The 12,172-nt window shown below is 41.1% G+C and overlaps 1 long non-coding RNA gene across 3 annotated transcripts in view; it reads left to right on the top strand.

Annotated features, from left to right (window-relative positions):
• LOC136882070 (uncharacterized) overlaps positions 1-12,172 on the top strand; it is a 48,123-nt gene that overhangs the window by 19,049 nt on the left and 16,902 nt on the right. Inside the window, exon 1 of one of the 3 annotated variants that reach the window (XR_010861080.2) lies at positions 9,739-9,857. The exons of 1 other annotated variant lie outside the window; for it this stretch is intronic. This is a non-coding gene — a long non-coding RNA (uncharacterized lncRNA). Of the gene's footprint in view, positions 1-9,738; positions 9,858-10,361; positions 10,498-12,172 lie in introns of those variants that run through there. One more of the 3 variants, XR_010861079.2, reaches the window with a different exon arrangement.

Below are 12,172 nucleotides of genomic sequence, written 5' to 3'. Positions count from 1 at the left end.
GGACCTATGGGAATAATGGAGTCCCACTCTCACGTGACAGGCAAGGGACTCCTTGGAACCAACTTGGCTAACGAAATGGAATTCGATGGGGAACCATCAATATTGATTTGGCTTTTGGAAGAAAGAAAGTGGAACTGGCTCATTCAGCAAAGAGGATGCATTTGGATGTACTAGGGGTATGTGTGTGATATTCGGATGACAAGAGATAACTAGGAAGAGACAGGAGATAATAGAGGGTACTTGACGGGCGTTAAAAGGGAAAGGCAGAGTGTGAGGTAGGACTGTTTATCAGGAATACTATTGTACGCAGCATAGTTTCTGTTAAGCACGTAAATGAGCGAATGGTGTGGGTAGGTTTGGACTGTTGGAGGATTTAGGACGAGAATTGTCTCAGTGTATTCACCATGTGAGATGCAGATGAAGATGACGTTGACAAATTTTATGAAACATTGAGTGACATCGTAGTCAGGGACAACATCAAGGATAGGATAGTGCTAATGGGCGATATCAATACGAGAGTTGCAAATAGAACTGAAATATTCGAAAGGGTTATTTGATAAATGTGTGGAAGACATGGAAGCTAAAGAAAATGGGAAGCGTTTGCTGGACTTCTGTGCAAGTTTGTGTTTAGCAGTTATGAATACATTCTTCAAGCACAAGGCTATTCACATTTGGGGCTAGGGGTACCAGATCCATAAAATAGATTATATCTTAACACGAAGTCTGGAAGTTAGGAAGTCTGTTAGGAATGTATGAGTTTTTCAGGGATTTTTAGTTATACAGACCATTATCTGATTTGTAGTGAACTAAGTATCTCCAGGCCTAGGACAGAGAAAGTGAAATCTTTCTGCAGACGAATAAGAGTAGAAAATCTCCAGGAAGAGGATATTAGACAGAAGTACATGGATATGATCAGTGAGAAGTTTCGAACAGTGGAGAGTAAGCAGGTTCGGGATATAGAAAGAGAATAGGTGACATACAGGTATGCTTTAGTAGAAACAGCAAGGGAATGCCTAGGAACGACTGTGTGTAAAGGTGGGGAAAAGCGAATATCTTTGTGGAATGATGAAGTGACAGCAGCTTTAAACGTACAAAAAAGGCTTATCAGAAATGGCACCAAACAAGGGCTGATTCTGATGAAAGGAACAGAGCGAAACAAATAGTTTTGAATCCAAAAAATGTCATGGGAAGATTGTGGTAATAACCTGGAAAAGCTAGGTCAAGCTGCAGCGAAACCTTTCTGGCAGTAATAAAGAATCTTAGGAAGTAAAGGAAAAAGGAAATGAATAGTGTTTTGGGTAATTCAGGTGAACTCATAATAGATCCGAGGAAATCATTGGACAGATGGAGGAAATATTTTGAAAATCTTCTCAACGTAAAAAGGAAATATTCCTGGTGGTGTCGCGAACATCAAGCTCATGGGCAGGAAGAAAGTGATGTTGGTGAAACTACGCTCCAGGAAGTGGAAAGGATGGTAAATAAACTTCATTGTCATAAGGCAGCAGGAACACATGAAATTAGACCTGAAACGGTGAAGTATAGTAGGAAGGCAGGGATGAAATGGCTTCATAGGGTAGTAAAATTAGAATGGAGTGTTGGTAAGGTACCTTCAGATTGGACAAAAGCAGTAAGCAAGGGAACAGGAAGGATTGCAACAACTATCGAGGTATCACATTGATTAGTATACCAAGCAAAGTATTCACCGGTATCTTGGAAGGGTGGGTGCATTCAGTGGTTGAGACGAAGTTGGATTAAAACCAGTGTGGTTACAGACTACAGAGGGGCTGTCAGGATCCAATTTTCAGTGTTTCCCGGTAAATAAAAAAAGTTACGAGATGAACAGACAGCTGTGTTCATGATTCTTAGATCTAGAGAAAGTACATGACAGGGCACCGAGGGATAAGATATTCGAGTAGTATAATTGGATGGTTCGGCGGCCTCCTCCTCCTCCCGCGGGAAATTTGAATTCTGGCGGGAAATTTGAATTTTGGCGCGAGATTTGAATTTGTAAACACAGCCACGTGCTTTTTGACAGCTGTCACCGACAACAACGCATCGCTAACCTCAGTGCTGCCATCTTGACGGGCCTAAACCTCAGTGGTACCAACTTAACCTAACTAGCGCGAGATTTGAATTGGTAAACTTGCCACGTGCTTTTTGACAGACAACAACGCATCGCTAACCTCACTGCTGCCATCTTGACGGGCCTAAACCTCAGTGGTACCAACTTAACCTAACTAGCGCGAGATTTGAATCGGTAAACAAAGCCACGTGTTTTTTGACAGCCACGTGCTTCTTGACAGACAACAACGTATCGCAAACCTCAGTGCAGCCATCTTGACGGGCCTAAACCTCAGTGCTACCAACTTAACCTCACTAACGCGAGATATGAATTTGTAAACAAATCCACGTGCTTTTTGACAGCCACGTGCTTTTTGACATACAACAATATATCGCTAACCTCAGTACTACCATCTTGACGGGCCTAAACCTTAGTTGTACCAACTTAACCTCACTAGCGCGAGATAAACAAATCCACGTGCTTTTTGACAGCTGTCATCCGCCATCTTTAAACCACAGAGCACCGTGCTGCCCTCTTTATCGCAGTAGCTGCAAATTCGTCACCTGTCATCCACAGTGCTGCCATCTTAACGGGCCTAAACTTTAGTGCTACCAACTTAACCTTTCTGGCGCGAGATTTGAATCGGTAAAGAAATCCACGTTTTTTTTACAGCTGCCATCCACCATCTTTAATCCATAGAGAACAGTGGTGCCCTCTTTAGCTACTTACCTTTGAAATGTGGTAGCGGATAATTTGAAAAATGCTTTTTGACAGCAGCCATCTTTAATCAGAGAGCACCGTGCCGCCCTCTTTAGCTAGATACCTTTGAAATGTGGTGGCAGGCAATTCCACGTGACAGCAGCCATCTTTAATCAAGAGAGCACCGTGCTGCCCTCTTTGTGGCGGTGGCAAATTCCACGTACTCTACAAACTCACGTGTTTTTTCTGACAGTTGTCATCCGCCATCTTGCATCACAAACCACAGTGCTGCACTCTTTAGCTAGATACCTTTGAAATGTGGTGGCGGCAATTTGAAAAATTGTATGTGCTCTTGTTTGGAAACAAAGCCACGTGCTTTCTTGACAGCTGTCATCCGCCATCTTTAATCAATAGAGCACTGTGCTGTTATCATGCGGGCAATTTCGTCAGCTGTCATCCGCCATCTTTAATCCACAGAGCACCATGCTGCCCTCTTTATGACATGTAGTAGCGGGCAATTTGAAAAGTTCTGTTAGCTGTCATCCGCCATCTTTAATCAAGAGAGCACCGTGCTGCCATCTTTAGCTTGATACCTTTGAAATGTGGTTGCAGTAAATTGAAAAATTCCACGTGCTCTTGTTTAGTAAACAAACTCACGCGCTCTTTGTCAGCTGTCATCCGCCATCTTACATCGCAAACCTCAGTGCTACACTCTTTAGTTGAAATATGGTGGCGGATAATTTAAAAAGAAAAATTCTACAGCAGCCATCTTTCGACGCTAATTGCACAAGATGGTGGCTATACATGGCTCCTTAAAGGTGCTTATGCAAGATGGCCGCTATACATAGGTTCTTATGAGACGCCCTTGGGATGCTTGCGCAAGATGGCGGTTATACAAGGCTCCTTATGAGACTCCCTAGGGATGCTTGCGCAAGATGGCGGTTGCTCTTATGAGGTGGCTTAAGTGTCCTTGCACAAGATGATTAGAGACGCCCTAAGGATGCTTGCGCAAGATGGCGGACGCAAGATGGCGGCTATACACGACTCCTTATGAGACGCTTTAAGGGTGCTTGCGCAAGATGGCTGCTGCTCTTATGAAGAAAGCTAGCTTAGAGGCTAACGTGTCATGCTAGTTCGATTCATTAAATTTGGGGCTTAAATGCAAAATGTTAAATATCTCGAAAACGGTGCATCGTAGAGCAAACGCACAAAACTGTTTCTGCCCAATACCTCGGTTCGCAGTACGAAGAACAAGAAAAACATAGTCTAATGATGAGATCAACGGTTCGGTTCCTACTTAGGCTCTTTGGCATTCGCTCTGTTTTAGTTTGTATTGAAGCAAGTCTTCGTAACATGATCAGGTCTAGCTATGGTAGAGAGTATAACGTGCCGTGCAGGTTCGATTCATTAAATTTGGGGCTTAAATGCAAAATGTTAAATATCTCGAAAACGGTGCATCGTAGAGCAAAACGGATAAAAATTTTCCACCTGATACCTAGGTTTGCAGTATCAGGAACAAGAAAAACATAGTCTAATGATGAGATCGATGGTTCGATCCCTACTTAGGGTCTTTGGCATTGGCAGCTATCTAATTCTACAAGATGGCGGCTATACATAGCTTCTTATGAGACAGCTTAAGAGCGCTTGCACAAGATGGCTGCAATAATGCACGCCGACAAAAGCATAAGATAAAATCACTTACACAAAATATCACCTCATAGATGCATATTTAGCGATCCTGAGCTCCCTACATTACATTAATTTTCTTTTTCCAACGGATTCATTTCAAATATATATCAAATGTTGCTTACAAGGTTACACTATACCAAAATTGGCGCTTATAATGTTGCTCGTGTCCACGATGAAATTACTCACACTAGTGCTTGAACGAACGGGATCCCTTCAATAAATTATAATTTTCAGTACTTACTTGGAGTTAAGATATCCAACTTACAAGACACTTCAAACTTTTCATACCGATAACGGTTAACTCATAGCACCAAGTTTACATGTTACATTAAGAAAATATTAAGGTTGGAGCACACTGGATAACTTTCAAAGAATAACAGGGCCTAGCCCTAACATCATCACTTAGCCTCCGGAGTCAAGCTCCATTGTAATCGCTTTCCTTTCTTGCCAAGCCGTCCACTTGGGAGCTTCACACAACACAGCCATCTTGGAGTGTAGCGGCGAGCAGACTCCTGCCGACTACTGAGCTCACACAGAGCTGGAAAGTAGCCAGTCCCATAATTCAACGCGTGCACCGCGAAGGTGCGCAGAAGTTACAAATGATAATTCAGCGCATCACATAGTCCAGTCAAATGCATGACAATAATGGATGAGAAACTTGAATTAAATTGGTCTGGTACCTCCACAGTTAGGTAACAGTTTCAACAATGGCCGATAATATAGATAACGGCTGGATACACAAGTCGACATGACAGATTAATAAATAAATACTCTTAGATGCTTTGATGTTATAATTCAGTTATGTCCAGTAAATATTAGTTCCCATTTTCACATTACAGTTAGACTCAGTTTCTAACGATTTAAGGATAAGAGGTATAGAACAAATAACGTCACAGCACTAGTTGAAAATAGAGGGGATTGTGGCGACGTGCCGGTATAGTAAATTCACAGAGACTTATAGACTGAACGCTGAAAGGCATAACGGACTATAATGATAATGCATGTAGCCTATATACGTATAATAAAAGGTACGTTCGATTTTATTTCCTTTAGTATACGAAGAATTGGTTCGTAAAGTTCAGTGAGTTAATCCCTCCTTCCAGGGCTGTCCACATACAGTGAGTCAAAGTGAAACTCATACACCACTGTAAATATTGCGTGTTTATGAATAGAAATTTGGACAATTATGTTCGCATTTTATGTGTGGAAAAATAAAGCTATGTCTTGTATTATTAAGTCACCACAGGATAGTTGGCGTATCCCTTAACTTAGCAAGATAAAACAGATTCTTTGTGTATATGCTGCTGGGGCACGTCAAAATGAAACTCATACAGTCCTACATGGGCAGATAAGAGGGCAGTACAAATGACGTATATTTGTGTTTCGACACCAAATTCAGTTTGTTGTGGAGAGTTGTAAAGTAAAGGCACGTTCCGGTACTATCATGGGGCGTCAAAGATGACAATCTCCGAAAGAAGGAAAAACTGATGGTTTTTCACCATAGGAGAGGAAAAATCACTTCGAGAAATTGGTAAACTTGTAAGCAGGAGATATACAACTGTATAGTGCGTTATAAATAGATATAAACGTACCCGCAGCATTGAAAATAAATACAAAGTGAGAGGGAAAAAATTCAACCTCAGGGAAGAACGTTGGATAGCAAGACAAGTTAAGAAAAATCCAGCGAATAGTGCTCCGAAACCGGCTATGATGGCTGAAGAACATAGCAACAAGAGATCACATCCAGAAACTATTCGACTTATCCCAAGGAAAAGTAACAGTCATGGGCGAATCGCTGGGAAAAAAGCAATTTGCTAGCAAGATTAATGGGAAGAAAAGGTTGAGCTTCCTTAAGGAGTAGCCTATATAGAAAAGGATTTTGACTTCTGAAAGACCATTCTTTTTGCAGATGAAAGTAAATATCATCCCTTCGGATCAGATGGAAAGTTTAATGTCTGGAGCAAACCAAATGAGGAGTTGAAACCTGGCAATCTACGTCCAAGTGTCGAACATAGTGGAAGTAGTGTAACTGTCTGAGGACGCATGTCAGCTAGTGGACCAAGAGAGTTGTCTTTTATTGATGAGCCCATGGATCATCATGTGCATCTAAATATACTGAAATCGGGCGAGTTGGCCGTGCGCGTAGAGGCGCGCGGCTGTGAGCTTGCATCCGGGAGATAGTAGGTTCGAATCCCACTATCGGCAGCCCTGAAGATGGTTTTCCGTGGTTTCCCATTTTCACACCAGGCAAATGCTGGGGCTGTACCTTAATTAAGGCCACGGCCGCTTCCTTCCAACTCCTAGGCCTTTCCTATCCCATCGTCGCCATAAGACCTATCTGTGTCGGTGCGACGTAAAGCCCATAGCAAAAAAATATATATATATATACTGAAAGAGCAATTTACGACCTAGTGCTCAAAAAGTTGGAATACTTGCTCGATTTAAGTATTACCAAGATAACGACCCGAAGCACAAAGCTCATAAATTATGGACGTGGCTACCGTATAATTGCCCACAGGTATTCGAGATACCTCCACAGTCACCAGACTTAAATGTGATATAATACCTATGACATTACTTTGAAGTAAAAATGAAATGAAATGGCGTATGGCTTTTAGTGCCGGGAGTGTCCGAGGACAAGTTCGGCTCGCCAGATGCAGGTCTTTCGATTTGACTCCCGTAGGCGACCTGCGCGTCGTGATGAGGATGAAATGATGATGACGAGACACATACACCCAGCCCCTGTGTCAGCGAAATTAACCAATTATGGTTAAAATTCCCGACCCTGCAGGGAATCGAACCCGGAACCCCGGTGGCCAAAGGCCAGCACGCTAACCATTTAGCCATGGAGCCGGACTACTTTGAAGTAGTGATAAGATAACACCAGATGGTCTGAAACTGGCTTCATGTGAAGAATAGAAGAAAATAGATCCATGTTATTGCGAAAAGTTGGTACAATCTATGCCGAACCGTTTAAGAGCCGTGAAAAGTGCTAATGGTTATCCAACAACGTATTGGCTGTTAACAATATTGTGTTATTTTTCTATTCTGATGGCGGGCGGCCTACATGCTGTCAGGGGAAGTGGGGTGCGGGCAGTATGTCACTGCCCAATCAGACAAAAGATCGCCTAGCGGTGGTGCTGAGAACTATTCAGTCGCCCGGAGACTTTGCCGCACTCACTTCACTCCACGAACTGCTGTGTTGCCGAGTAGTCTTACAGTGTGCGTTGGGTATTACAAAGAGCTTGTTTGACGAGTTTGTTTTATGAGTAATTCTTGCCGCGTCCTTTACTGCATTCTTCGATTAACGTTTTCGTGGCATGTGATGTGACGTTAGTTTTTTCTATTGTTTCTATTTGTGTTGCTCTGTGTTGTTTTTTTATATAATAATTGCACTATAGGCCTACGTATATCGCACAATGGCGAAGAGGAAGGAGATAAGGAGCCAGGGTAGAAAACTGATCAGCAATGTTCATGAATATTTTCTAAAGGAAGCAGAAAATAATGGCCCTTTAGTGAGTGTGTATAAAGTGCAGCAGAGAGTGTCGGAAGCTTGTCAAGTTAATACGCGAACCGTTCAGCGTATAGTAAAAGAAGGTAAAGACAGTACCCAGTCATCTGCTTCCATCTCATTTCAATCACCGCGCAAATGAATCAAAAGGAACTGTATAACAAAGGCAATCGATGGATTCCATAAAGATGTAATTAGAAGAACTTTCCTCAGTTATTACGTAGAGGGTGAATACCCGACACTGAACAAATTACGTGATGATTTAGAAAGAGATATCAAATTTAAAGGGGAGTTACTTCATTGTGGAGGATACTAAAGACTATGGGGTTCAAGTATAAAAAAAGCAACGACGGGAGAAGATTTTTAATGGAGAGAGCTGATATAGTAACAGCCAGAGTAACGTTTTTGAGAAAAATACATCTCGTGAGGAATAAGGACCCATCGCCCCATATATTTTATTTAGATGAGACATACATTCATCAGAATTACGCTCCAACGAAAATCTGGCAAGATAAAGAGGGTACAGGAGGTTTAAAAGTTCCTGTAGGGAAAGGTGGACGAATTATAGTTTGTCACGTAGGTTCCAGTCGCACTGGTTTTTTACAGGAATGTAAATTGGTTTTCAGGCCAAAGGTGAAATCGACCAGTGATGACTACCACACTGATATGAACGCTACCGTATGGTTTCTAAAGAGTGGTTTTTGAAGTTTTTAGACGCTCTTGACGAAAGGAACATCAAAGACGCAGTGATTGTAACGGACAATGCCAGCTACCATTCAGTACAGCTAGAACGAATTCCTACAACGAACACACGAAAAGCTGATATTATATCGTGGTTATCTGCTAGGAATATTCCTCATGACAGCAATCACACCAGACTCGAACTGTTGTCTCTTGTGAAACAATTCAAGCCAAAGGCAAAAATGTACGAAATTGATACACTTGCTGACAGAAAGGGTCATACCGTTGTTCGCCTGCCACCCTATCACTGTCAATATAACCCCATAGAGCTGGTTTGGGTAAACGTTAAAACTGCTGTAGGGAAAAGGAACAAAACGTTCAAACTAACTGGCGTCCAATCTTTAATGGAAGAGGAGCTGGATGAAGTAACCGAACAGGAGTGGAAGGATTTTGTGTCACACGCTGAAAAATTTCAAGAGGACGATTACAAAAGGGACGTGGTATTGGACACAGTCATGGATGATATCATCATAAATCTGCGAGACGACAGCCACAGTGAGGAGTCGAGTGACGAGGATATTTCCGGTGACAGCTCTGGTGACGATGGCGAGTGTCGGGGTGCTGTAACACGGATCCTTCAGCAAGAATAAGGTAAGATAAAGTAAGAAAATGTGTTGTGTAACTCTGTACTTTTGAACGAATTGTTTTTCGGTCTGTTGTCAATGTACTTGTTATATGCATTACTAACTCTGTACTTTTGAACGAATTGTTTTTCGGTCTGTTGTCCATGCACTTGTTATATGCATTATTAACTAACTCGAATCATACTACATCGAAGATATAAGAAAATAATAAAAATAAACACATAAATAAATAAAAATAATAAAACTCATCCACGGGCCATAATCGAACTGTAACATACGAAGCTCTGTATTTTATTGTTATGTGGATTTCAACACAACTTTAAAGCGCGCGGGCGCTCCTGGCAACGTTGAAGTAGTGGCCTCTGTCTCTCTCTCCCATAACGGCCTCTCACGTCGTGCTGGATTGGTCGGCCCCATGCTCCCCGCTAAACCCTGACAGCATGATGGCCACCCGCCATCCGAGTAGAAAAATACTATAGAGATCGTTCATGAACTAGGCCTACTTGAAGGTGTATGAGTTTTACTTTGACCCGTTTCATGCATGTTTAAGAATAATGCATTAATTTTCTTTGTAAGTACAAGAAATAGGAGTTAATTTACTTTGTACCTTAGTAGAGAAATGTATCTGTTAAACCAGAACCAAGACTAAAATAAAGTAATGGTTATATTTTTGGTTGAATCCAAATAAACAAGCTTTCCACTAGTGTATGAGTTTCATTTTGACTCACTGTGCGTCAAGACTTATGGACCTGCTTGCGTATCCTTTTTTTTTTCTCACCCGGAGAGGTTCCTTCTCTCTTATAAATCCTTTGAGCCAGACATAGTGGGACGTTGCACCCAGTGCCGCCAGTGTTCTTTTCAGGAAGTGTCGTATACTCTGTAGTTGCCACTAGTAATACATCCTTTCCTGAATTCAGCCTGTTCTACTGACTGATACGAATCAAATTGGTACTTCAAAGTGTTCGTTTAAGTGATTAAACAACTTTCAAATATACGGTTTTGTTTCGAAGTAGCTGGTATGTTGTTATACAAGGAGCGTATTAGCCAGTTGTACAGCTTATTCCGTTAAGTGAGTTACGGATTTTCTTCATTGAGGATTTGTTATTTCTATCATTTTACACTGTGTCAACAACCTCTTACCATATTGTCGGTAATTTTCCAGTTCAATAAATTACCGTACTTTTGCGGAATTTACAGATCTGTTGAGAATGGTAAGAAGTTAATACTAATCCTTCTCAGTTTCAGCCTTCTACATATTTTTAATATTTAATGTTTTTGATTTTCATAAATTTTATTTTTAATGAAACATAAAAAATGTATGTGCGTAATAACTAGCTTTCTTTTTGAAAACTCCCAACCTTTGCGTTGCAAGTGCCGGCAAGTCGTGTGTGCATATAGTAACAATATATCGTATACCGGTACTGTATCTAAATTTAGCGGAATGGGGATTTTTTCTGAAGAGCTTCGCAGATGAACAAATGCGGATGGTAATTTCAGAAAGAAATTACAATATGCAGTATATAATTTTAATTATTGTTTTGCTGTGTCATTTGTCTCTGTGTACAATTGATAGTGACCCTGGGAATGTTCAGTTGTTCTTTACACTGTATACTGTATGCTGCGACATTTGGTAGTACGGTTTGAAATCATGAGAGGTTTCCATTTAGGATATCTGAATCTTGTTATATCAGTGTTGTTATGGAGATTCTTCTGTATCACACCATAATCCCACAGCAGCTATATCAGGTATTTATTCGTGATGATTTAGGTAACTCTCTGATTTATTGGTGTGTAAAAGATCTTCAGGGGCGAGTGGCGGTGAGTTAGCATGGTGTCGAATCCCAGCATCGGCAGCTCTGAAGAAACATTTCCGTGGTTTCCGCACTTTATCATTGATTAACCTTAATTATTGCCGCTGCATACCTAATCCTATCCCTTTCCCGTGGACTTGTTAGTGCAACGTTAAACTACTAGCAGGAATGGAAGAAAATTCTTCAGGAATAAATTCTGGGTGAGGAAACTGTGAAAGGTAGTTACTTGAAAGTAGAAGCAATAATACAGGGCAATTTAAAGTGATGGACCAGATTCCATACATTTATTCTGTGAAATCTAATGAACATATCGTAATGTGAGGTATGTGCTAAGAACGGTAAACTCTCAAAGTTTCTTTCTGTCATATCACAAGTGTTCTATGTGAGCACCTCGCCGTTAGTCTATCTCCTGCTAAACCTTGTGTAGTGTGTCCTGGTCAGTCTCTGCGATAGCTGCTGTGATGCGGGCGCAAAGGTTGTCCAACGTTAGTGGAAGAGGTGGTACGTCAACCTGATCTTTTACAAAACCCCGCAAGAAGAAATCACATTGAGTTAAGTCGGGGAAACGTGTCGGCCAACGAATGAGAGTTAGCAGGAATGGAGGGAAAATCTTCAGGAATAAATTCTGTCAGTGGAAACTCTAACAGGTTGTTACTTGAAAGTAAAACGAATAATATATAAATAGAATAACCTATGGTGGCCAGAACAATTAAACACGGCACACTTAAGTATTGTCCTCCTGCGTTGAAATAAATATAGAAAATACAATTGAGCATAGTTTCCTGAATAGATATATGTGTTTACATAGAAATCTGTTCCCAGGCAATGCATATGAATCGATTCAATTAGCCACAGGAACGAAGCTTGTATTGCCTATAGGAGAAATTGTAGTATTCATTGTTAGTGCAGTATGTTTACATTTAGAGTAAAATATCACAAAGTGACTAATGAACACTGCTATTGGCTGAAATGAATTCACTGAGGCACCATTCGAAGTATTCAATACAGACAGTTTTCGTACCTCCTGGGGAACAATAAAAACTGCTAAACATTTAAACCAGTTCTTTGACACAGA

Source organism: Anabrus simplex, chromosome 10, assembly GCF_040414725.1.
Source record: "Anabrus simplex isolate iqAnaSimp1 chromosome 10, ASM4041472v1, whole genome shotgun sequence".
NCBI classification, from domain to species: Eukaryota; Metazoa; Arthropoda; class Insecta; order Orthoptera; family Tettigoniidae; genus Anabrus; species Anabrus simplex.
This window is presented reverse-complemented; position numbering and strand designations above follow the sequence as displayed.